General features: G+C 42.0%; 1 long non-coding RNA gene across 3 annotated transcripts in view; it reads left to right on the top strand.

Annotated features, from left to right (window-relative positions):
- LOC147343661 (uncharacterized) overlaps positions 1 to 27,660 on the top strand; it is an 81,433-nt gene that overhangs the window by 5,707 nt on the left and 48,066 nt on the right. For 2 of the 3 annotated variants that reach the window (XR_015156341.1, XR_015156340.1), the window contains exon 3: positions 27,114 to 27,276. The exons of the other annotated variant lie outside the window; for it this stretch is intronic. This is a non-coding gene — a long non-coding RNA (uncharacterized LOC147343661). The remainder of the gene's footprint in view (positions 1 to 27,113; positions 27,277 to 27,660) is intronic. 3 annotated transcript variants of the gene reach the window in all.

Raw genomic sequence — 27,660 nt, 5'->3', positions numbered from 1 at the left:
TTGAGTTGAGTTTCCTTTGCTCTACAGTAGGTCCTTGTTGGTCATCCATTTTAAATATAGTAATATGTATATATCAATCCCAAACTCCCAATGTATACACCCCCCACCAAGCTTTCCCCTTTGGTAACCATAAGTTTATTTCCCAAGTCTGTGATTCTGTTTCTGTTTTGTAGGTTCAGCTGTAACATTTTAAAATTCTTCATTGAAGAATAATTGGCTTAACAATAGTGTATTAGTTTCAGGTGTATATGTAGTGATATTTTTATACGTTATAAAATGATCACTCTAATAAGTCTAGTTATGATACATCACCATACAGATATTATACTTCTTGACTGTAGTCCCCATACTGTGACTCATTTATTTTGTACTGGAAGTTTGTACCTCTTAACCTGTCTCACCGATTTCCCTCATCCCAGCTACCCACTTCCCTCTGGCGCCCACCAGGTTGTTCTCTGTATCTGTGGGTTCCCTTCTGTTTTGTTTGTTCAATTAAAATTTATTGGAGTATAGTTTATTTACAGTGTTTAAGTGTACAGCCAAGTGAATCTGTTATACATACACATATATCCACTCTTTTGATTCTTTTTACATGTAGGCCGTTACAGAATACTGAGTAGAGTTCCCTGTGCTATACAATAGGTCCTTATTAGTTATCTATATTTACACACAGTGTGTATTCGTCAATCCCAATCTTCCAATTTCTCCCTCCACCCTTTACCCTCCTGGTAACCATAAGCTCATTTTCTACATCTGTAACACTCATTCTGTTTTTGTAGGTAAGTTCATTTGTAGCCTTTTTTTTTTAAGATTCCACTTATAAGTGATATCATATGATATTTGTCTTTTTCCATCTAACTTTACTCAGGATGACAATCTCTAGGTCTATTTATGTTGCTGCAAATGGTATTATTTCATTCTTCTTATGGCTGAGTATAACCATTGTATATACATACCACATCTTATTTATCCACTCCTCCATTGATGGATATTTAGGTTGCTTCCACGTCCTGGTTATTGTAAATAGTGCGGCAATGAACACTGGGGTGTATGTATCTTTTTGAATTATGGTTTTCTCTAGATGTATGCCCAGGAATGGGATTGCTAAATCATATGCTAGCTCTATTTTTAGTTTTTAAGAAATCGCCATACTGTTCTCCATAGCAGCTGTACCAATTTACATACCCACCAACAGTATAAGTAGGGTCCCTTCTCTTCACACCCTCTCCAGCATTTATTGTTTGTGGACTTTTTGATGGTCATTCTAACTGGTGTGAGATGATACCCCGTTGTAGTTTTGATTTGCATTTCTCTAATATTAATAATTACTGATGTTGAATATCTTTTCTTGTGCTTTTCAACCATCTGTATATTTTCTTTGGAGAAACATCTATTGAGATTCTGATTGGGTTTTTTTGTTTGTTTGTTTGTTTTATATTGAGCTGCATGAGCTGTTTGTATACTTTGGAGATTAATCCTTTGTCAGTTGCTCTATTTGTAAATGTTTTCTCCCATTCTGTGGCTTGTCTTTTCATTTTGTTTTGGTTTCCTTTGCTGTGCAAAAGCTTTTAAGTTTAATTAGATTCCATTTGTTTTTATTTTTGTTACTTTAGAAGGTGGAATCAAAAAGATATTACTGCAGTTATGTCACAGTGTTCTCTGCCTATGTTTTCCTCTAAGAGTTTTATAGTATCTGGGCTTACATTTTGATATTTAGTCCATTTTTTCTTTTAAATTTAATTTTAGATTGAACTATAGTTGATTTACAGTGTTGTATTAGTCTCAGGTGTACAGCAAAGTAATTCAGTTAGATATATATACATTCTTTTTCAGATTCCTTTCCCATGTAAGGTATTACAGAATATTGAGTAGAGTTCCCTGTGCGATGCAATAGGTCCTTGTTGGTTATCTTTCTTAATATATGTAGTGTAACCGTGTATGTGTTAATCCCAAGCTCCTAGTTTATCTCTTCCCTGCACCTTTCACCTTTGGTAACCATACATTTGTTTTTGAAGTCTGTGAGTCAGTTCCTGCTTTGTTAATAAGTTCATCTGTATCATTTTTTTAGATTCCACATGGAATTGATATCATAGGATATTCATCTGATTTACTTCATTTAATATGCTATTTCTAGGGCCATTCATATTGCTGCAAATGGTGTTATTTCATTCTGTTTTATGGGTAATACTCGATTGTATATATGTACCATGCCACCTTTATCCATTCCTCTGTTGATGGGCATTTAGGTTGCTTCCATGGCTTGGCCACTGAAAATAGCGCTGCTGTGAACACAGGCATGCATGTATTTTTTCGAATTATGGTTTTCTCCAGGTATATGCCCAGGAATGGGATTGCTGGATGATATGATAGTTGTATTTTTAGCTTTTAAGGAACCTCAGTACTATTCTCCATAATGGCTGTGCTGATTTACATTCCCACCAGCATTGTAGGAAGGGTCTCTTCACACCCTCTCCAGCATTTATTGTTGATAGACTCTGATGTCAATTCTGACTGGTCTGAGGTGGTAACTCATTGTAGTTTTGATTTGCATTTCTCTAATAATTGGCAATATTGAGAATCTTTTCATGTGCTTTTTGGCCATCTGTGTGTCTTCTGTTTTTTTCCCCCAGAGTTAAGAATCCTTTGTTATTGGCATTTGACTTAAAATGAGCTTCCACTGGTTTTTTAACAGGCAAGTTAATACAAAGTAGTCCTTATCAAAGTATTCATAATTTGCAATTACACATCAGTGTGTATCTGACACTGTTTGCCTTTTAGCCTATAAGCTCCAAGACCGCGGGAGTCTTCTCACGTTTATTCACTACTTGTTCTTTTCTGTTTGTCCCCATCAGATCTTTCCATCTTGATGCATCATTGGGTTCCCTTACCTTCTGTTTGCATTCAGTTACTAGGAGCACCAAGAGGATGGAAAAGAATGAGACACATATATGCACACCACACATAAATGCTGTTGCTATCTCAATTTACATAATTCCCTACAAGGCCTATACTTCCTTTTTTGATAACAATCTTGGCAGAACTTTTCCTTCTCATTAACAAACAAACCCACATATATGATTAAATGAAAATACAGAATCTAGTTCATTCCAATCCTCCAATAGATTTCCTTCCTTAGTTTATAAACAAACAGTAGTAAACTTTTGTAAGAAACTGTATACTGAGCGGTATTTTCTCTAGGGCTCCCCATGTGGCTTAGTGGCAGAGAACTCACATGCCAGTGCAGGAGAGGAAGATTTGTTCCCTGGGTTGGAAGGATCCTCTAGAGAAGGAAATGGCAACCCACTCCAGCATTCTTGGCTGGGAGATCCCATGGACAGAGGAGCCTGGTGGGCCACAGTCCATGGGGTCGCAAAAGAGACATGACTTAGTGACTATATAAACAACAATTTTCTCTAAATCTAACCAATTAAAACAATTAAATCCTTACTAATGATTGGAAAGAATCCAGTTTTGCTGGCAAATAAGAAGATCTTTTTCCTTTTGTTCTTAAAGGACTACTTGTTAAAGTATTTGATAAAGGAGCCAATGGTAGTACATTCCGTATTTACAGGTTTCAACACTGGTCACAACAGATAATCTAGTGAACATTATTTATAGTTTCAACTAAGGAGAATGTAAAACTATATTGAGAACCTATCAAAAAAGTAAAATAGGTACTTCACTGGCAGTCCAGTGGTTAAGACTCTGCACTTCAAATACAGGGGGCATGGGTTTGATCCCTGGTCAGGGAACTAGGATCTCATGTTCCTAAAAAAAAAAAAAAAAAAAAAAGTAAACCAAAACCAAAAAAATCCCCAAAGCTAACAATGACAACAAAAATCAATGATTCCTTAATTAGATGATGAACATCACCTTTTACTTAGAAAGTAAGTTTTCATGGAACAAAATTCAGGAAAGGAGAATCCATTTTAGACCTCATTCCATAGGACTTCAATTTCTAAAATACCCAAAAGAACTTATTTCACTTGTAGTAAGGTTCCACTTACTACACGTGTAGAATGGAGTCAAGTTAAAACAATAAAATGCATCAGTGCATGTGAAATAAAAAGGTGTATATTCTATATACATTCATAAAAGAAATTCATTGCAGCACTGTTTATAATGGCCAGGACATAGAAGCAACCTAGATGTCCATCAGCAGACGAATGGATAAGAAAGCTGTGGTACATATACACAATGGAGTATTACTCAGCCATTAAAAAGAATACATTTGAATCAGTTCTAATGAGGTGGATGAAACTGGAGCCTATTATACAGGGTAAAGTAAGTCAGAAAGAAAAACGCCAATACAGTATATTAATGCATATATATGGAATTTAGAAAGATGGTAACAATAACCCTATATGTGAGACAGCAAAAGAGACACAGATGTGTAGAACAGTCTTTTGGACTCTGTGGGAGAGGGTGAGGGTGGGATGATTTGAGAGAATAGCATTGAAAGATGTATATTATCATATGTGAAACAGATTGCCAGTCCAGGTTCGATGCATGAGACACGGTGCTCAGGGCTGGTGCACTGGGATGACCCAGAGGGATGGGATGGGAAGGGAGGTGGGAGGGGGGTTCAGGATGGGGAACACATGTACACCCGTGGCAGATTCATGTCAATGTATGGCAAAAACCCACTACAATATTGTAAAGTAATTAGCCTCCAATTACTCATTTGAAAAGACCCTGATTCTGGGAAAGATTGAGGGCAGGAGGAGAAGGGGACAGCAGAGGATGAGATGGTTGGATGGCATCACCAACTCAATGGACATAGGTTTGGGTGAACTGTGGGAGTTGGTGATGGACAGGGAGGCCTGGCGTGCCGTGGTTCATGGGGTTGCAAAGAGTCAGACATGACTGAACTGGAAATAAATAAATTAAAATATATATATATAAGAAGTATTTTAGTTCCAAAAAAAATTTTTAATGCCTAATCTATGATTGGAATTACTGTGGGATTGCCTAGTAGTAATGCTTAGCTCTTATTGTATTGATACCATGAATATATATATGAACTATTAAAACAATATGATATAGTCAGTAGAGAGCTCTGTGATGCACTTGTGTTTAATAAAAACTGCTGCAATCAAACAAAGCCTGTAATGCAACTTGAACATCCACCATTCTGAAACAGTAACCTCCAGAAACATTATCGCTTAGGGCTCCACATTCTTCTGCCTGGTCTCACATTCTTCCTCTGTCATATATTCAGTCTTCTACCCCTACTACTTTGAAACAGTAGTCTTGCGAGACATTATCACCTAGGACCCCCTCTTCCTCTGCCTCGGTCTTCCTGCAACAACTTCCATTTTCTTAGATTTCGTCTTTGGTGCCACATCTACGAGCAGTGTATCCAGAGGTAAATTGGCAGAATAAAATATTGAATGTTATTTCCTCAAATACTCAGTGTTTCCAGTTGTACAGGTTATCTGTTCTTCAGGGTCATTTTCACTGCTTTAAGGCGTGTATTCATGCTGACATCTACACCTGTGATTGTTCCATGGACCTGTGTCCCATTCTTTGATTCAGCGGTTACACTTTCACGACTCAGTTTCATCAGAAATCTCATGAGCTTCATCCTAGCGGCACCCTCACGCCTTCGACCCAGCAGTGCGCAAAACCTGACCACCAAGTGCTGACTGCCAGGGAGTAGGAATAGCTGGAAACACTCCCTTTATGTGCACTTTGGAGAAGAGTCTGTTTTGATCTTCTGTTCGTTTTTGATTGGCTTGTTTCTTCTTTTTTTTAATATATATTGAGCCTGTAAAACTTGTTTTTATATTTTGGAGATTAATTCCTCATCAGTGGCTTTGTTTAAAAATATTTTTTCCCGATCTGTGGGTTGACTTTTCATTGTGTTATGGTTTTCTTTGTTGTGCAAAAGCTTTTACGTTTAGCTCTCATTTATTTTGTCTTTATTTTCATTAGTCTAGCAAGAGAATTCAAAAAGATATTGCTGTGATTTATGTCAAAGGGTGTTCTGCTTATGTTTTCCTATGAAAGTTTTATAGTATCTGGTCTTATATTTAATTCTTTAGTCCATGTTGAGTTTATTTTTATGTATAGCATTAGAGAGGTTTCTTTTTTTATTTTTTTTAAGTAAGGTTTTTATTTTATATTAGAACATAGCCAATTAACAGTGTTGTGATCGTTTCAGGTGTGGTGTAGAGGGACTCAGGCATACATATACATGTATCCATTCTCCCCCAAAGCCCCTCCCATCCAGGCTGCCACATAACATTGAGCAGAGTTCCCTGTGCTATACAGTAGGTCCTTGTTGGTTATCCATTTTAAATATAGCAGTGTCTACATGCTGATCTCAAACGCCCTAACTGTTCCTTTCCCCCTTCACCCTATAACCATAAACTGTTTTTTTCCTAAGTCTGTGATTTTGTTTTTGTTTTGGAAATAGGTTCATTTATATCATTTCTTTTTAGACTCTGTATATAAGGGATGTCATACAATATTGCTCTTTATCTGTCTTCACTCAGATAACAATTTCTAGGTCCATTCCTGTTGCTGGCTGTAAGGGGCATTATTTCATTCTGTTTAATGGCTGAGTAATGTTCTGTTGTGTACATGTACAACGTTTTCTGTATTCATTCCTCTGTTGATGGACATTTATGTTGCTTCCATGTCTTGGCTATTGTAAATAGCGCTACGATGAACACTGGGGTGCATGTATCCTTTTGGACTATGTTTTTCTCTGGATATACCCCAGGAGTGGGATCGCAGGGTCATATGGTAGCTCTATTTGTAGTTTTTTAAGGAACATCCTTACTGTTCTTCATAGTAGCTGTACCAATTTACATTCCTACTGAGAGTGAAGGAGTGTTCCCTGTTCTCCACATCCTCTCCAGCATTTATTGTTTGTGGATATTTTGCTGATGGCAATTTTGACTGGTGTGAGGTGATATCTCATTGTAGTTTTGCTTTGCATTTCTCTAATAATTCTTGATTTTGAACATCTTTTCATGTGCCTCTTGGCCATCTGTATGTCTTCTTTGGAGAAATGTCTATTTAGGTCTTTTGCTCATTTTTTGATGGGATAGTTTGTTTTTGATGGTATTAAGCCTCATGAGCTGTTTATTTTGAAAGTTAATCCCTGTCCATTGCTTCATTTGTAAATATTTTCTCCCATTCTTTGGTTTGTCTTTTTCATTTTATTTATGGTTTCCTTTGCTGTGCAAAAACTTTTAATTAGGTCCCATTTGTTTATTTTTGTCTATTTTTATTACTGTAGGGGATGAATCCAAAAAGATCGTCCTGTGATTTAAGTCAGAAACTGTTCTGCCTACATTTCCCTCCAAGGGTTATAGTATCCGGCCTTTCATTTAGGTCTTTAACCCATTTTGAGTTTATTTTTGTGTAGAATGTTAGAGAATTTTCTAACTTCATTCTTTTACACGTAGCTGTTCAGAGTTTCCAGCATCATTTATTGAAGAGACTGTCTTTTTTTTTTTTCCATTGTCTGTTCTTGGCTCCTTTGTCCTAGGTTAATTGACCGTGGTTGTGGGGTTTATTCGGCTTCCCAGGTGGCTCAGTGGTAAATATTCCGCCTGCCAATGCAGGAAACGCGAGTTCGATCCCTGGGTCAGGAAGATCTCCTGGAGAAGGAAGTGGCAACCCGCTCCAGTATTCTTGCCTGGGAAATTCCATGGACAGAGGAGCCTGGTGGGCTACCATCCATAGGGTCACAAAGAGTCAGACATGACTTGGCAACATGTATGCGTGTGGGGTTTATGTCTAGGTTTTGTATCCTATTCCATTAATCTGTACTTCTGTTTTTGTGCCAGTTTTTGTTGTTCATTGTTGTTGTTCAATCACTCAGTCATGTCCAACTCTGTGACCCCATGGACTGCAGCACGCTAGGCTTTCCTGTCCTTCACTATCTCCCAGAATTTGCTCAAACTCATGTCCATTGAGTTAGTGATGCCATCCAACCATTTCATCTTCTGTCATCCCCTTCTCTTCCTGCCCTCCATCTTTCCCAGCATCAGGATCTTTTTCAATGAGTCAGCTCTTTGCATCAGGTAGCCAAAGTATTGGAGTTTCAGCTTCAATATCAATCCTTCTGATGAATATTCAGGGTTGATTTCCTTTACGATTGACTGGTTTGATCTCCTTGCTGTCCAATGGACTCTCAAGAGTCTTGTCCAGCACCACAGTTCAAAAGCATCAATTTTTCAGCACTCAGCCTTCTTTATGGTCCATCTCACACATCCATATTTGACTACTGGAAAAACCACAGCTTTGACTACTCGAACCTTTGTTGGTAAAGTGATGTTTCTCCTTTTTTAATATGCTGTCTAGATATGTCACAGCTTTTCTTGTAAGGAGCAAGCATCTTTATTTTATGGGTACAGTCACCATCTTCAGTGATTTTGGAGCCCAAGAAAAGAAAGTCTGTCACTGTTTTTTTTCTCCATCTATTTGCCATGAAGTGATGGGACTGGATCTCATGATCTTAGTTTTCTGAATGTTGAGTTTTAAGCCAGCTTTTTCACTCTTCTCTTTCACTTTCATTAAGAGGTTTTTTAGTTCCTCTTCACTTTCTGCCATTGAGGTGGTATCATCTACATATCTGAGGTTATTGATATTTCTCCCGGCAATCTTGATTCCAGCTTATGATTCATCCAGCCTGGCCTTTTGCATGATGTACTCTGCATAGAAGTTAAATAAGCAAGGTAATAATATACAGCCTTGACATACTCCTTTCCTAATTGTGAACCAGTCTGTTGTTCCATGTCTGGTCCTAACTGTTGTTTCTTGACCTGCATACAGGTTTCTCAGGAGACAGGTAAGGAGGTCTGATATTCCCATCTCTATAAGAATTTTCCACAGTTTGTTGTGATCCACACAGTTAAAGGCTTTAGCATAGTCAATAAAGCAGAAGTAGATGCTTTTCTGGAATTCCCTCGCTTTTTCTATGATCCAGTAGATGTTGGCAATTTGATCTCTGTTTCCTCTGCCCTTTCTAAATCCAGCCTACTGTACATCTGGAAGTTCTTGATCCATGTACTGTTGAAGCTTAGCTTGAAGGATTTTGAGCAATACTTTGCTGGCATGTGAAATGAGTACAATTGTGCCATAGTTTGAACCTTCTTTGGCATTGCCTTTCTTTGTGATTGAAATGAAAAACTGATCTTTCCAGTCCCATGGCCACTGCTGAGTTTTCCAAATTTCCTGCATATTGAGTGCAGTACTTTAACAGTATCATCTTTTAGGATTTGAAATAGCTCAGCTGGAATTCCATCACCTCCACTAACTTTATTCATAGTAATGCTTCCTAAGGCCCACTTAACTTCACACTCCAGGATATCTGGCTCCAGGTACTATACTATTTTGATTACTGTAGCTTTGTTAGTATAGTCTGAAATAGGAAGTATGCTTCCTCCAGCTCCATGTTTCTGTGGATTGCTTTGGCTATTCAGGGTCTTTTGTATCTCCATACAGATTTAAAGATTTTTCTTTTGGTTCTGTGAAAAATGCCATTGTTAATTTGATAGGGATTGCACTGAATTTATAGATTGCCTTGGGTAGTATAGACATCTTGACAATATTGATTCTTATAATCCAAGAACATGGTGTATCTTTCCATCTGTTTGTTTTCTGAGTACCGGTCTTTTGCCTCCTTAAGTAGGTTTATTCATAAGTATTTTATTCTTTTTGATGTGATGGTCAGTAGGATTGTTTTCTTAATTGCTCTTTCTGATCTTTCATTGTTAGTGTATAGGATTGCAAGAGATTTGTGTATTAATTTTGTATCCTGCAGCTTAACTGAATTCATTGAGCTCTAGTTTTCTGGTAGCATCTTTAAGATGTTCTATGTGTAATATCATGTGATCTGCAAACAGTGACAGTTTTACTTCTTTTCCTACTCAGATTCCTTTTATTTCTTTTTTCTTGTCTGATTGACTAGGACTTCCAAAACTTTGTTGAACAAAAGTGGCGGTGATCTCAGGTGGGTTTGACCTGCAGTGGCTTCAAGCCGGATCTCAGTTCCCCAACCAGAGATTGAAGCCAGGCCAGGGAAATGAGAGTACCAAATCCTTGCCACTAGATCAGGAGGGCCAAAGGCTAGTTACAAGTCTCTGAGTCATCTCCTTTGGAGAAAGGAATTTTGACAGAGAGACTGAGGTAGTGAAGCAAAGTGTTTGTTAAGAGGGAAAAAGAGTATGTGTAGATGGGCATATATAGGCAGGCTCAGAAAAGGGGTTATGCCCTCAGCGTAGTTGACATCACTGATACGGGGCAGTTCTTTGGCCAGTCATCTCGCTTGCCTGGCTCTGAGTCCATATTTGGTCTACTTCAGGGTCTCCTTGTGCATGCACATCTTTTAGCCAAGATGGATTCCATTGCAAGGGTTTCTGGGAAGAACATATTATGATCTGGTACTCCCTGTGTTCTTTGATCTCTGAGAAGTCTTTTTGCACAGAAGTCTTTGTGTAGTTTGGGAGGTCTCTTTGACCTCAAGAATGAGAAATATGTGGTCTCTTTATCTTCTCTCCAAGCAGGACTCAGTCCTCCTTGCTCCTTCCATTATCTTTATCCTGGAGTATCTGTTCACGGGGGACAGACTTCAGCTGCTCAGCCTGGGGCCCATCTATTTCCTGTCTCAAATCCCTGTTGAGCAATGTGGACGTCAAGAAATCTTTATTGGGATGATGAAGGGCAAAAGTCTATCTTCTGTAGCTTCTTTAGGTTAGCATGGAGCTTGCAGACCCTACCTATTTGGAGCCATGGAACTCTCACCCTATCTTGTTGAGGGGCCCCAGGGTGACTGCTGCTGTTATTCCAGAGTCTGTTTCAAGGAGTGGCTGGAATCCCTGCTGCACCATTATCCTGTTGTGCCCTAAAGGAAACAAACTAAATAAGTAGATTAGAGGAACATGAGCTAAAGACTAGTAAAAGACTATTATAATCAGAGACTCAAGCAGGGGTAAGAATCTGGTATACATGGTCAGCATATTTTTGTTAATTTCAGGATTAAAATTTAGCATATTTCTCTATTTCTTGGGCTTCGCTGGTGGCTCAGTCAGTAAAGAATCTGCCTGCAATGTGGGAGACCTGGGTTCGATCCTTGGGTTGGGAAGATCCCCTGGAGGAGGACGTGGCAACCTACTCCAGTATTCTTGCCTGGAGAATCCCCATGGAGAGAGGAGCCTGGTGGGCTGTAGTCCATTGGGTGGCAAAGATTTGGACATGACTGAGGGTTAAAATTTAGCATATTTCTTTATTTATAAAATGGAGGGTCCTAAACCTGTTGGTCTCAGGCCTCCTTCTTGAGCATAAAGGTCTTAGTTATAGATTTACAACAGTATGGAAGACAACAAAGAACTAGGTGAAATATAGCATAAATCAAGATGATTGAAAAGATAAGAGGGTTATGGGAAAATGGAAACCTTCTCTTGGATCAAGAGAACAAACTAGAGAACCAGTTTTCAGTTTCCCCACCCATATTGAATAACAAGGATTGATGGTTAATTGTCTGCTGGAGAAGGTGATTTGTTGTTGAATATTTTCAGTGTTGCTTTCTACCTGGGAAGAGGTGTTAACGTAGGTGCAACAGGAACTATTGGCAACTGCACAAATTCCTCCTTGTTCTGCCAGTAGATAATCCAGGGCCAGTCGGTTGTCAAGTACCACCTTGGCCAGGGAATCTAGAGACTTCTGTAAGTTAGGAAGGGATTTAGCAATCTCACTGGCTATGGTGCGGAGAAGGCAATGGTACCCCACTCCAGTACTTTTGCCTAGAAAATCCCATGGACGGAGGAGCCTGGTAGGCTGCAGTCCATGGGGTCGCTAGAGTCTGACACGACTGAGCGACTTCACTTTTACTTTTCACTTTCATGCATTGGAGAAGGAAATGGCAACCCACTCTAGTGTTCTTGCCTGGAGAATCCCAGGGATGGGGAAGCCTGGTGGGCTGCTGTCTATGGAGTCGCACAGAGTCGGACACGACTGAAGCGACTTAGCAGCAGCAGCAGCAGCTGGCTATGGTGAGTGTACAAGGCAAGTTTCAAAGGACACGTTGGTGGGCAGCTACTCTTCATCATGGTAACAATACATACTTAAAGAAACAGGCATCTCCATCTGGGATATTTCTAGGTAAGTCTCAAGTCAATCCAGTGAACAGTTTTAATGAACTGGCCCAGTGCTTGGATTCATTTCAGGAGTGGATTGAGAAAGGTGAAATCAAAGTTCCCAGCATACACTGTGTGTGTATGGAATGATTGCATAAGCAGTTAGTATCCCAGCATTGTTTATCTACCTATCATATCCTTGTCAGCACAATGGACTAATTGGCCTAAGGTTTTAAAGCTTAGCCATCCAATCCTGTCATTATGGAAATATTTTTCAACCATACACCCAGTGCATTCCATCCATGTCTGTTCTGTCCATTTCTCCTTCAGTATGAATCCTTCTTCCATTGGGTAGTGGGTTAGGGTTTGAGCAAAAATGGGCAACTGGACCTCTGGCTTGAGTGGAGGTCATCATAAAATGCTGGGATGTCTTAATACCAGTTTTTCACTGCCCACCCCCAACCCAGTTTTGACTTCATAGTCTCCTGCTGCTGCTAAGGAGAAGTAGGCAAGAGACAAGAGTATTTTTCTGTGGGAAAATGAACAGTTTGACTCTGTACATCCCAGAACTGAATCTTCGGTCTTTGTTTTCTTGTTTGTTTGTTTTTTTCAGGCAAGGCTTTATGGGGTCCCTGCTGCAGCATGGGGTAATGAGAACAAGTAATAGGTTCCCCTGCTTGCTTGCTTCCTGAGGTGGGAGCAACCTTGTTCCTTATGGGGGGTGGAGGTAGAGGTATGCCCAGGGGTGGATCCTGAGGGGTGGCTTAGGCGGTTTGCCCATCCCTGTGGTGGTGCTGCATGCAGGGGGCATGCACAGTACCCTGCTTTTGCTCCCAACACCCAGTTTTCGCTCCTGGCTCTTCAGAAGTGGGCTTCCCTTATGGCTCAGCTGGTAAAGAATCCACCTGCAATGCAGGAGACCTGGGTTTGATCCCTGGGTTGGGAAGATCCTCTGGAGAAGGGAAAGGCTCCCCACTCCAGTATTCTGGTCGGGAGAATTCCATGGACTGCAGCCCATGGGGCTGCAAAGATTCGGACACAACTGAGCGACTTGCACTTTCACTTCAGAAGTAGCAGTTGGGCTCTTCTGGTCTTTTTGTAACTTTTGTCCAGAATTTGCCCCAACCGTACATACACGTGATTATTTTTAGTCCCATCCAGATTCTTTGTATTTTGTTGCTTAAGGACAGGAGAGGTATGTCCAGGTACAAGCATTGCAGCAATGCAGGGAAGGGTCCCAGGTCGCAGCTTGTCTCATTCCTCCCTGAGAGACTCTACATCCTTCTTCTTCTTCTTCTTTTTTTTTTTTTTAACATTTATTTATTTGGCTGCACTAGGCCTTATTGATAGTTGTAGAACACAGGATTTTCGTTGTGGCATATGGGATCTAGTTCCCTGACTAGGGATTGAACTTGGGCCCCGTGCATTGGGAGCGTGGGGTCTTAGCCATTGGACCACCAGGGAAGTCCCTATTCCTTTATTCTTAAGGGTTAACAGTCCAAAGGTCTCTTCTTCTGAAACTTCTTCCTGCTGGACAGGGGCTGAAGACCCTAGCCTATCCTCAAGGTGTAGAAGTAAGTCCCTCGCTGACTGTCCCAAGGACCTGTAGGGACCTGGGCCAGTCTCCACTGGGGTGGGCTGAATTCCTTAAGCCATCATGAATCTTACTTCAAACTATTGGAGCCTGGAAGACGCAAACTTAACTGGAATGTTAAACAAACCAGGGCCAAAAGGAACAACAACAGGAAGCCATGAAAAGGCCTAAAAAGGAAAGGAACCAGGTTAACTTTGGGGGGTGAGGTGGGAGGGGGGCTTCCTTACCTGTAGACCAGACAGGGGAGGCGATGTCTTGGCTGTAAGAAGGCATTCTGCTTGTGTGTCTATTTTTGTTAATCTCAGGATTAAAGTTTAACATGTTTCTCTGTTTTTTGAATAGAAGGTCTGGATCTGTTGATTCCCAGGTCTCTTTCTTGGACCAAAAATTCTGGATCAGAGATTTACAATAATAGGGAAGACAACGGAGTACAAGATGAAATAGCATAAATTAGTATCATTGAGAAAAATTGAGGGTTATGAGAAAATAGAAACCTCCTGCCAGAGAGGTTTGTATACCTTGTGGGATCCAAGAGAATCAACTAGAAAACCAGTTTTTAATTTCCCGCCTGTACTGTATAGTAAGGATAGGTGGTTAACTGTCTGCTGAAGTCAAGTGACTTGTTGAATTTTCTTAGTGTTGGTTTCTACCTGGGCATCACGGCTGTTTGTTTGTTTGTTTGTTTTTTCTGCCTCTCCATCTGCCCTGTTGTTCCCTGGGGTAATTTGAGAATTTTCCTTTTGGTGCCCGCAGCAGTGAATGACTGCTACTGGCTTTGGTTTTTGAGCCACTTCTATGAGGTGTAATATCTCAGCCCCATGTTTTATAGGAGAACTTTTTTTATTTAAAAAAATTTATTTTATTTTTTTGGCGGTGCTGGGTCTTTGTTGCTGCCTGCAGGCTTTCTCTAGGTATAGCAAGTGTGGGCTGCTCTCTAGTTGCAGTGCTCCAGCTTCTTATCGTGGTGGCTTCTCTCGTTGCAGAGCACAGGCTCTAGAGCACAGACTCAGTAGTTGTGGCCAGGGCATGTGGGATCTTCTCGGAGCAGGGATCAAACCCGTGTGCCCTGCACTGCAAGCAGATTCTCATCCACTGGACCACCAGGCAAGTCCTTTTTCTTTCCAGATATCTGCATAGGCATGTAAAGCAACAAAGGCATATTTTGAGTCTATATGTGTATATATAACTTCTCCTTCCTCAAGTTCAGTTCAGTCACTCAGTCGTGTCCGACTCTTCGCAACCCCGTGGGCTACAGCATGCCAGGCTTCCCTGCCCATCACCAACTCCCAGAGCTTGCTCAAATTCATGTCCATCGAGTCAGTGATGCCATCCCCTAAAGTTGGGGCTCCATTTCTTTTAGCTCAGTCATCTGGGTTGCAAAGGTTTTGCTTCTGTGATACTATGAGGGCTCACAGTAGTATCCCTATGCCGTCCTGATTCCATCTTTAAAAACTACTGCCATCAGCAAGCCATTCTTCCTCAGGGTTTTCTATGGCCTGGTCTGTTGGATCAGGCCTATAGGTATAAACTTGGTCAGTGGTTTCAAGGCAGGAACGGGTTTGTTCTGAAATTTCAGGAGCATTGGTGTAGCCAGGTTGAGGGTGTTGAGGTTACCTCTGGGGAGATGGAGGAAAGCCTGGTACGTAGTAAGGTGGGCTCCAGTTAGCCAGAGTGGCCTTTAATCCCCAGAATCCCTTGTACCTGATGAGGGGTCTGGACATCCAGTGGCTGTCCAAAACTTAGCTTGTTAGCTTCTTCCGCTAAGGAAGCAGTGGCAGCTACCATCCAGAAACAGCCAGAAGCACATCAGGCCTGGAAATCTAGTTATCTGGAAAAATAGCTAGTAAGCTGAGGAACTTCTCCTAGCTTTTGAATAGGAACCCTGACAGCTGTCTCCTGTTTCTCAGTTACGTACAAGGTAAATTTTTTTTTATTTCAATTGGGGACACCCAGAGTAGGAACTCTGGTGAGAGACTGGTGGATATTATTAAAAGCCTTTTCTTGTTCTGCAGTACAAAGTACTGGTTCTGGGCCTTTGGTGGCTTCAGATAGAAGCTTAAACATTAGTCTGAATCCTGGAATCCAAATTCTGCAAAATCCTGTCATGCCTAAGAAAATACAAAGTTTTTTTGTTTTTTTTTTTAATATCTCTGGGGTGCTTACACCTAATATAGCATGCTTTTTATTTAGAGATTACTGTGTACTTTCAGAAATTATGTCTCAGATACTTACCTTGTTGCTCTGATATCTGTGCTTTGGAGATCATGTAACCCCAGGCCCCATGGAAATTAAAGACTTAAATGGTAATTTGATCTGAGTCCCCCATGGTAGGGTGCATATTAATATGTCATCTACATATAGTAGAATAGCACCTTCTTTTAGGTGTATTTCTCTTAGTTCCTTTCCGAGGGCCTGGGTGACCAAATGTGGGCTACCCTGAAACCCCTGAGACAGCGCTGTCCAGGTATAGTATTACCTTTGGCCCAGTGGGGGCTAGCCCACTCAAAGAAGGGATGAACTGAGATGCAAAAGAAAGCATCCTTGAGGTCAAGCACAGTAAACCATTTGGCATCTCCCATCCAATATTATAAGGATTGGCCAAGAGGGGAATGTATAGAGACCACTGCGTCATTTATTGCTCTAAGATCATGTACAATTCAGTATCCCCATTTGGCTTAGCAACTGGCAGAATAGTGGTATTATATGGAGACTGGCAGGGCATTAAGAGGCCGTGTTTTAACCTGTTTTTGCGTCCAACTTTATGGGATACTGCCTCTTGTTAGGGTAAGTGACTTCTGGCTTACGGCTAATTTTTACATGTTGGGCGTTTATAGTCTTCCCAGGGGTTCCATTGTCCCAAACTTCAGGTTTGCTGTGTGAAGAATATGGCTAGGAAAGGGCCCTTGGTCTTCCAGCTGATTTGTCTTAGAGTCAACAAAAGGCACAGCTCAGGGTGTCCAAACTTTAATATGGCCCCATGGAGACCAGACGGTCTCTCCCCAGTGGTTGGGTGGGACCCTCAGACACAATAAAAGGCATGTAAGGTCAGACGCTGTTCAGATTGGCAAGTGAGAGGCCCAGTGAAGAAACCAATTGAGGCTTTCTGTTGACACCAGTCCCAGTACAGCTTTTGCAGGAAAGAGGCCCAGTGTGAGAGATCGGACAGATTGTCCCCTTTATCAATTTGAAAATTGATATTCTTACCTGCCATGTCAAAGACCACTTGGGCTCTTTGGTGGAGTTAGATATCTCATGCAGGGAGCCTCCAGAATCTCTGGGCCACCTCAGTTGTCCAGCATGGCCACCTTGGGAGCAGGAACCCACCTGTCTTCAGGACTGGGGGCAATCCCATCTCCAATGACCTGTTCGTTTGCAGGCTAGGCATGGATGTGAGGGTTCTCTTTCACACTTTTGGGCTGGTTGACTTATATTTGAAGCATTCCCCCTTGCTGGTTTTACCTCCAGGTGATGGTTAAGCTTCCTTGGCCCACTTGGGTTGTCCTGAGGTTGCAAGGCATTGCGGACAGCTGTGGTCATAGCTTGAGCCCTGGCCTGCCTGTTTTCATGTCAGGATCTCTGTTCCTCCTCAGCTTGATCTTGATTATTAAATACCCCAAAGGCCACCTCTAGGAGTTGGGACATCAGGGTTTGTGGGCCTAATTGTAACTTTTGGAGTTTCTGATTCATATTGGGGGCAGACTGGCTGATAACATGTTGTCGCAACAGAGATTGACACTCTGGAGTGGAGGGTTCAACGTTAGTAAATTTTCTACAAGCCTCCACAAGATGTCCCTAAAAGAGGGCTGGATTTTCATTTTCTTCTTGGGTCACTCCGTTAACCTTTTCATAGTTAACTGGCTTCTTGTTAGATTTTCTTATCCGTTCTAATAACTAAGTGGATCACGTGTTGCATGGTTTCTGATCCCTCTCAGGAATGATAATACCAACAGGGCTCCTGACTTGGAGTTGCATCTTCATTCATAACAAAATACTCAGTTTGGTCAAGCTGGTCACTGTTCCTCTGGGCTTCTGCCAAAATTCTCTGTTTTGTTCTCAGGGCCAGAGCAAGTATTATAGATAGGACAGTTTGAACATCCTTCCAAGTTAAATCAAAGGCCAGAGTTAGGGCCTGAAAATCTGCAGCAAACTTACCAATGTCTTTGATAAACCAGCCCAGTCTTTGTTTGCACTGGGCTAACTCAGTTAAAGAGAAGGGCACGTGTACTGTGACTGTCCTGTCACCACTTCCCTTTGAGGGCATATTTTCTCTGATCCTGAGTGATAGGATGTTTGACTACCAGTTACCCTGGGGCTCTCGTCTCTCTCCTGGGATGACGAAGGGAATATGGAACATAGGGAGGTGAGTTTGGGATTGGTCAGAGGGAACTAGGAAACTTGGTGGCTCTGGAGAAGCAGGGAGACTTGCTTTCACCCTGAAAATTGGGGAAAGTTAAAAAGGGGATCATCTAAAATGTTGGGAGTGCTTTTCCCAGGCTTTTGATTACAGGAGCCCAGTAGAGCAGGGTTTGGGTAAAGAACCATGAAGGCTTGAACATTCCCATCTTACAACAGTGAAGTTCCAGTTGCAAGATGGTTTTGCAATTTAGAGACTCATTTTCAGGCCATTTTTCTCTATCCTCCCAACTTATATAAAAGCCAAGTAGTGTTACAGTAGAATTTGTTTTTCCTGTTGAGCTCGTCTCTTTTTTAAATATCCAGATTCTAAGGATACATTCCAGAGGTGTTTCTTCTGCTTAGAAGAGGATCCTCCTATATTGAGTAACCTGTAACCAGGAGCACTCCTAGAAATGAAGTCCGGCATCCCAGGAGACATTCACTGAGGACTTTTTACGGAAGGGAGTCAGAATGTGCTCTGAATTCTCTTCTTACCTAATGGAATTTTGAGGGTTCTCTACTCTCCCATAGATTCCTATGGGAATGATATTCCTATGATATCTCCGGTCAACCCAGTCCCTTGCATGGAGGGTACCAAGTAGGGGACGTTTGAACCAGTGCCAGTGTGTTGCCAGGACTCTCCTTGAGGGGGATCTGTTGTCAATAAATCTCATGTCCTATAACCGTTTTCCCTGTGTTGGGGTGTATTCCTCGAGATTGAGTACATATAAAGCGTAGAATGTGGACTGCTTGGAAGTGGCCAGTCCAGTAGGTAACTGTGCAGGGACTGCCCAGTGAAGGAGTGAAGGGAGTCCTAGAGTGTAAAAAGATCAACTAGAGGAAGTGGAGTTGGGCTCCGTGGAAAATGCCACAGAGGTCAGAAAATGAGGATCTGGGGATGTGAGTTTTCCCACAGGGAGTTTTTTGGGTGTTGAGGAAGGTGAGAGACTAGACAGCAGAAGAACCCCAAACCCCTTCGCCTATCTCTTGGGCTATGAGAAAATTAGAGCCTGGTGATTCTGTATGACACAGGCACAGCAAGTTTGGACAATGTTTCCCATGGAATTCAATACACCAAGTGAACCCAATTAGTTCAGAATCTTTTGGGGATGCTCCAGTGACCACTTGAAGCACCCCAAAATTAGCTGGCGGTCAAAAGAACTTTATATTTGGGAAGTCTGGCAAAAACCTCAAGAAGTTTTAAAATACCCATTCTGATAGAATAATAGGTCCCCGTGAAACAATTATTCCTTCAGCTAAAGTGAAAAATAAATTTCCAAAGTAAACACAGACATTTAAAAGTACGGGAACTCACACAATCTGATATCAAAAGGAGTATTCCAGGAAAGCATTGTTCTCTTAGGAGAGAGAGAAACCAAATCCAGTCGTGCATCAGCCTACTCTTGATAAAATCCATTTATCTAATTCAATCCAACCTTAGAAAATCCTGACCACCTATAAAATTCTTTTCTGGATGTCCCTCCTCTGCGAACCTCATGCAGCTTTCTATAGCCATACGCTGTGCCTTATTCTTTCCATTAAGAAATAACCAGCAAATTACTCTTTTTCCTTTTAACAAGATACATTCCCATTTCTCACATATTCTTTTCTAAAAACACACATCCTGCTTTTCTTAAGCAACCATGAACTGTCTTCTCTATTCATGTTCTATAGGTTGGGAGCATGGCACCAAATATCTTGAGTTTCTTTCTTCACAAGAAGACAAAATAGGTAAACTTAGATCTGTTCAACAGTTAGTGGTACCAATATTTTGTCTTATTTGAAATGGCCTGGGTATTCAGTGATTTCCTATCATTAAACTTAATTTAGTTTCCATTTACCAAAATCATAGAGAGTGTTTTAGATGAACTTTTCCAAAACATAGTTATTGCCATAGAATTTACCAAGAAGTTCTAAGCTCTTAACATTTTCTTAAAGACTGAATTATATCAGCTTATTTTTCCTGTTCACAAATTTTATAACAAACAATATGCGCTTACTGACTTTCAGTAACCATAGATAGGATTAAAGTGTTATACTTAATGTTGATCACTCTAAAAACAGGTCTGTATTAATTAAACCTGGAAGCTTAAGCTAACTCTAATATCAGACATTAATTAAATACTGAACATTGCCCAAGTCACATGGAAAAGGTATTCTGGAGAGCCTCCTTTATATTTCTGAGAATGTATATAAGTGCTCAGTTTCCTTTAAGCCAGTTAAATACAGCTCTTTTACAGGTTAATTTTTACCAAAAGACCGAACCAGAGATCTCATAGTTTTCCTCTTGAATATAAAATGGCCCTTCTCCCCCTTCAGTCTAGGGGAAGACAGAGAGTCAGGCAGGTCCTGAGAGCCCGGGCAGAATAGTCACAGTGCAGAGGAGAAATGCATACCCTCGTCAGGACTGTTAGTTAAACTGCAAAAGCAGAGGAGGGAGAATGGCAAGCTCTTGTCTTTATTTGTTCCCTAAAATCCCACCAAGTAACCCAAGGCTGGAGTATCGGGCGATGTGGGCTGCTCTCTCTTTCAAGAAGTAGGTGCGCCACCAGGCCCATGGTGTTGGCAGAGACTTGCATGAGCAGTTGGACAAGCAAAGGTACGTAAAGGAAGGATACCAGTGACACAAACTTAGACACGAAGAAGTTTTCAGAATGAATGGTACTGGAGTGCAGGTATAAGGATCGGGGGAGAGGTAAAGGGAGGAGAGATGGAAGACTGAAAAAGAAAGAGGCAGCAGGGAAACAGAGTTGAGAATACTGGCACCAAAGGACTTCCAGCCACTACATGATACGAGGTTTGAACATCAATCACTCTTATACATCTCTGGTCAAGGAGAGCCTGCTGGACCAAGGTCTGTGCGAGGTGAGGCGAGCCTCTCCCGCCTCTGTCTGTCACCCATCAAGGGCAACAGAGAGCAGAGAGCCAGCCAGAGAGCAGGTCTCACAAGGTGAGAGGGATGATGCTGTACCTGCCCGGGTCCACTGTCTTGGAAAGAGAAGACAGAAGAGAAGAGCGATTTCAGGAGAGGGAAGTGCACAAGTGGGAGGGGTGGGCATTGTGTGAATGAGAGTCCTGAGGCTGCCAAGGACCCGAAAGGCAGATTTAGGAAACGTGGTGACACTGAAACAAGAGGTTGGGGGCCACTTGTCACCCACGGTGAAGCTGTAATCGGTGGTCTCGGAGAGTTCCAGATCCTCTCCCAAGAAGAGGACAAGTGCCCACATTGGGTGCCATAAATCTGATTCTGACCAGGGTTCTTGGCCTTCCTTGATCAATTAAAATTGACTAGAGGCTAGACAGGAAATTCAGGCAAGGCCTTATTGGGACCCTGCTGCAGCAGGAAGGGAGCAAAACCCTGGCTGGCTGGCTCCAGCTTTCAGTCTTTGGAACTCCATGTTTCCTAGGAACTTGGTTAAAACTCTTTACTAGGTGGACAGTGGGGTTGCTGTCGTCAATGATGGGCTCATCTCTGGGTAAGCACATCCAGCATTCTGTCAACTGAGGGAAGGAAGCAAGAGTTTGAGCAATGGGAACCAGGGAGTTTTCTGTCCATTCTGGGGCAAGGGATGAAGTATAAAAAAGTTAAAATAATGAATACCCTTGTAGTTGCACCCATCAGAGCTCCAATCATGAATGATGACTAGGAAGCAGGAACATTAAAACAAGTGTTGTAGTGAGTTCACATCATAAGTGTGGGGTCCTGAGGCTTCTGGTGAGTCACATTAAGCTACCCCTCCTGGGCAGAGGAGTTCTGTCTGGGGTTTAGGTACAGGGCTATAGAAACACTCGTAATAAACTTCAAAAGCAGAAGTGAGAGCATGGAGGACAATAATTATCTAAGTCTACCAGAACCAGTTGTTTTGTAAGTGGACTGGAGTACAGGAAGACAGGAAGATAGTGCCTATGGGTACTTAGCCTTGGGTCTAATAAGTCTCTTTGTCCTTTCTTTTTTTAAAAAAATAATTATTTAACTTGCATATTTGGCCGCATAGGGGCTTTGTTGTAGCACGTGGTATCTGCCTTCTGTCATGTGGAATCTTTCATTGCAGCTCATGGGCTCTTGAGTTTTAGCTACTCCGCTGCATGTGGGATCTTAGTTCCCCACGCAGGGATTGAATGTGTGTCCCCAGCCTTGCAAGGCAAATTCTTAACCACTGAACCACCAGGGAAGTCCCTTTTTATCCTTCCCGAACAAGAGCTTCAGGTCTTGGAGAGCCTCACTCATTCACCTAGATTTTTCAGGCTGTCCAGGGTCCTCTGTGTTCTGTGGAGTCTTGGGAGAAGGGAGAGTCATGTCCCAACTCTTTGTGACCCCATGGACTGCAGCAAGCCAGGCTTCCCTGTCTCTCACTATCTCTCAGAATTTGCCCAAGTTCATGTCCATTGAATTGGTGAGGCCATCCAACCATCTCATCCTCTGTTGCCCTCTTCTCCTGCCTTTGATCTTTCCCAGCATCAGGGTCTTTTCTAGTAAGTTGGCTCTTCGCATCAGGTGGCCAAAGTATTGGAGCTTCAGCATCAGTCCTTCCAATGAATATGCAGGACTGATTTCCTTTAAGACTGACTAGTTTTGATCTCCTTGCTGTCCACAGGGCTCTCAAGAGTCTTCTCCAGCACTACAGTTCAAAAGCATCAATTTTTCCATGCTAAGCTTTCTTTATGGTCCAACTCTCACATCCATACGTGACTACTGGAAAAACCATAGCTTTGACTAGACGGACCTTTGCTGGCAAAGTCGTGTCTCTGCTTTTTAATATACTATATAGGTTGGTCATAACTTTCCTTCCAAGGAGCAAGTGTCTTTCAATTTCATGGCTGCAGTCACCATCTGCAGTGATTTTGGAGCCCCCCAAAATAAAGTCTCTCACTGTTTCCATTGTTTCCCCCTCTAATTGTCATGAAGTGATGGGACTAGATGCCATGATCTTTATTTTTTGAATGCTGAATTTTAAGCCAGCGTTTTCACTCTCCTCTTTCACCCTCATCAAGAGGCTCTTTAGTTCTTCTTAGCTTTCTGCCATTAGGGTGATGTCATCTGCATATTTGAGGTTATTGATATTTCTCCCAGCAATCTTGATTTCTAGCTTATTCTTCATCCAGCTCAGCATTTCACATGTTGTACTCTTCATATAAGTTAAATAAGCAGGGTGACAGTATACAGCCTTGATGTACTCCTTTCCCAATTTTGAACCAGTTTGTTGTTCCATGTCCAGTTCTATCTATTGCTTCTTGACCCGCATAAAGTTTTCTCAGGAGATAGGTAAGGAGATAGGTAAGGAGATAGGTAAAGGTAATTCCCTTTAAGAATTTTGTATAGTTTGTTGTGATCCACACAGTCAAAGGCTATAGTCAGTGAAGCAGAAGTAGATGTTTTTCTGGAATTCTCTTGCTTTTTCTATAATTCACAGATATTGGCTATTTGATCTCTGGCTCCTCTGTCTTTTCTGAATCTACTTATACATCTGGAAGTTCTCTGTTCACATACTGTTGAAGCCTAGCTTGAAGGATTTTGAGCATTACTTTACTATCATATGAAATGAGTGCAATTTTGTGGCAGTTTGAATATTGTTTGGTATTTCCCTTCTTTGGCCTCAGATCATGAGCTCCTTATTGCAAAATTCAGACTTGAAGAAAGTAGGGGAAACCACTGTGCTGTTCAGTTCAGTTCAGTCACTCAGTCGTGTCCGATTCTTTGTGACCCCATGAACCGCAGCACGCCAGGCCTCCCTGTTCACCACCAACTCCCGGAGTCTACCCAAACTCATGTCCATTGAGTTGGTGATGCCATCCAACCATCTCATCCTCTGTTGTCCACTTCTCCTCTTGTCTTCAGTCTTTCCCAACATCAGGGTCTTTTCAAATGAGTCAGCTCTTTGCATCAGGTGGCCAAAATATTGGAGTCTCAGCTTCAACATCAGTCCTTCCAATGAACACCCAGGACTGATCTCCTTTAGGATGGACTGGTTGGATCTCCTTGCAGTCCAAGGGACTCGCAAGAGTCTTGTCCAACACCACAGTTCAAAAGCATCAATTCTTCGGCGCTCAACTTTCTTCACAGTCCAACTCTCACATCCATACATGACTACTGGAAAAACCATAGCCTTGACTAGACGGACCTTTGTTGACAAAGTAATGTCTCTGCTTTTTAATATGCTGTCTAGGTTGGTCATAACTTTCCTTCCAAGGAATAAGTGGCTTTAATTTCATGGCTGCAGTCACCATCTGCAGTGATTTTGGAGCCCCAAAAAATAAAGTCTGGCACTGTTTCCCGATCTACTTGCCATCAAGTGATGGGACCAGATGGCATGATCTTAGTTTTCTGAATGTTGAGCTTCAAGCTAACTTTTTCACTCTCCTCTTTTACTTTCATCAAGAGGCTTTTTAGTTCCCCTTCACTTTCTGCCATAAGGGTGGTGTCATCTGCATATCTGAGGTTATTGATATTTCTCCCGGCAATCTTGGTTCCCTCTTGTGCTTCATCCACCCCAGCGTTTCTCATGATGTACTCTGCGTATAAGTTAAATAAGCAGGGTGACAATATACAGCCTTGACATACTTCTTTTCCTATTTGGAACCAGTCTGTTATTCCATGTCCAGTTCTAACTGTTGCTTCCTGACCTGTATACAGGTTTCTCAAGAGGCAGGTCAGGTGGTCTGGTATGCCCATCTCTTTCAGAATTTTCCATAGTTTATTGTGACCCACACAGTCAAAGGCTTTGGCATAGTTCAGGTATGACCTAAATCAAATCCCTTATGATTATACAGTGCGAGTGACAAATAGATTCAAGACATTAGACCTAATAGACACAGAGCCTGAAGAACTATGGATGGAAGTTCATAACATTGTATAAGAGGTAGTGACCAAAACCATCCCTACAAAAAAGAAATGCAACAAGGCAAAATGGTTGTCTGAGGAGGCCTTACAAATAGCTGAGAAAAAAAGAGAAATGAAAGGCAAATGAGAAAGGGGAGGAAATTGAGAAAGGGGAAGATGTATCCATCTGAATGCAGAGTTCCACAGAATAGCAAGGAGAGATAAGAAAGCCTTCCTAAGAGTGACAATACAAAGAAATAGAGGAAGACATTAGAATGGGAAAGACTAGACATATCTTCAAGAAAATTGGAGCTACCAAGGGAACATTTCATACAAAGATGGGCACAATAAAGGACAGAAGTGGTACGGAGGTAACAGAAGCAGAAAGTATTAGAAAGAGGTGGAAAGAACACACAGAAGAATTATACAGAAAGGGTCTTAATGATGTGGAAACCATGATGGTGTGATCACTCACCTAGAGCCAGACATCCTGGAGTGTAAAGTCAAATGGGCCTTAGGAAGCATCACTACAAACAAAGCTAGTGGAGGTGATAGAATTCAGCTGAGCTGTTTGAGATTCTAAAAGATGATGCTGTTAAAGTGTTGCACTCAATATGCTAGCTGCTGCTAAGTCACTTCAGTCGTGTCCGACTCCGTGCGACCCCATTGATGGCCTACTACCAGGCTCCTCTGTCCCTGGGATTCTCTAGGCAAGAACACTGGAGTGGGTTGCCATTTCCTCCTCCAATGCATGAAAGTGAAAAGTGAAAGTGAAGTCACTCAGTCATGTCTGACTCTTAGTGACCTCATGGACTGCAGCCTACCAGGCTCCTCTGTCCATGGGATTTTCCAGGCGAGAGTACTGGAGTGGGGTGCCAGCAAATTTGGAAAACTCAGCATTGACCACAGGACTCAAAAAGGTCAGTTTTCATTCCTGTCCCAAAGAAGGGCAAAGAATGTTCAATGCCAAAGAATGTTCAAACTACCGCACAATTGCACTCATCTGTACCCTTAGTTCCCCCTTGGTCTCGTGCCCAGGTCTCTTTGGAAGTTGAGTATCAGAGTATATTGGTAGAAGGGGCAAGGGTTGGGGTCAGTGCCATTTCTGTTATGGGCACCAGGGCTGCTGTCTTTGCTTCCCAGTGTGTCCAGTTGCTTCCTGGGGTAATCTGAGAACTGCCCTTTTGATGCCTGTGACAGTGAATGACTGCTGTGTATTTTGGTTTTGAACTGCTGCTATGAAATCTAAAACCTCAGCCTCATAACTTACATAAGAATTTCTTGTACTTCAAAGTTCTCTTTTTTCCTAATAGCTCCACTAGCATGTGCAGCAAGGAAGGCATAATTTGAGTCTGTATATATATTTATAATTTATCCTTCCTCTAGGGTTAAGGCTCAGGTTAGAGCTATCAGTTCAACCTTCTGGACTGAAGTGTTGGGAGGGAAAGGTTTTGCTGCTTTGACACTGTGTGGACTCACAATAACATCCCCTGCCCTCCTGACTTCATGCTTCATAAAGCTACTGCTGTCAGTAAACCATTCATCCTCTGGGTTTTCTGTGGCTTGAACTGTTAGATTAGACCTACAGGCACTGGGCTGGTCAAGGGTTCTGAGGCAGGAATGTATTAGTTTGGAGCTCTCATCAGGCATAAGCGTAGCTGGGTTGAGGATGCAGCAGGTTTTGTGGGTGAGCTCTCAGGAGTCAAGGAGCATGGCCTGGTATTAGTAAGGCACCTTCAGTTAGCCAGTGGTGGCCTTTAATCCCTAGAATCCCTTATACTTAATGAAAGGTCTGGACATCCAGTGGCTGTCCAAAGGATGCTAGTTTCTTCCTGTAGTGAAGCACTGGCAGCTACTGCCAGGAGGCAGCCAGGCCAACCTTGGGTCATGAAATCCAGTTGTTTGGAAAAATACCCGATAGAGTGAGGAACTTGCCCAGATATGAGAACACCCCAGAGCTGTGCCTTGCTTTTCAGCCACGTACAGGATGAATGGCGTTTTCAGGTTGGGATGACTGAGAGCAGGGGTTCTGGTGAGGGCCTGGTTGATACCATTAAAAAGCCTTTTCTTGTTCTCCATTCTAAATGGTTCTGTGTCTGAGCATTCATATAGAGGTTTAGCCATTAGCCCCAATCTTGGAATCCAGATTCTATGAAATCCTGCCATGACCAGAGAGGTAAAGAGATGTTTCTTTGTCTTTGTTTTTGTTTAGTCGCTCAGCTGTGTCTGACTCTTCTGCGACCCCATGGACTGTAGCCCACCAGGCTCCTCTGTCTGTGGGATATCCCAGGCAAGAATACTGGAGTGGGTTGCCATTTCCTTCTCCGAGGGATCTTCCTGACCCAGGGATTGAACCTGTGTCTCCTGCATCGCAGGTAGATCTTTGTAGTGCTTATGCCTAAATATAGCTTGTTTTCTGTATGGAGAAAACTCTCTGTTTTGGGGGTTTGTGGTAAATCCCAGATAATTAACTCATCGATTTGAGGTTTGTTGTGCCTTTGAAAGGCTCCGTAGCCCCAAGGAGATTAAGGACTTAATGGTGTTTTGATCCGAGACCTCCATGGTGAGGTTCATACTAATATATCATGTACATACCTGTTGAATAGCCTGTTCTTTTAGGTGTATCTTCCACAGTTATTGTCTAGGGCCTGAGAACAAGTATGGGCTGACCAGAAAACCCTGACGCCATACTGTCCAGGTGTATTGTTGCATTTGGCTTGAGTGGTGGTTAGTCCATTTAAAGGCAAACAAATACTGTG

The sequence above is a fragment of the Bos grunniens genome, chromosome 27, assembly GCF_055505025.1.
Source record: "Bos grunniens cultivar Pamir isolate PY7600 chromosome 27, Bosgru_T2T1.0, whole genome shotgun sequence".
Classification (NCBI taxonomy): domain Eukaryota; kingdom Metazoa; phylum Chordata; class Mammalia; order Artiodactyla; family Bovidae; genus Bos; species Bos grunniens.
The sequence above is the reverse complement of the archived record's forward strand: the minus strand, read 5'-3'. Positions and strand labels throughout refer to the sequence as shown.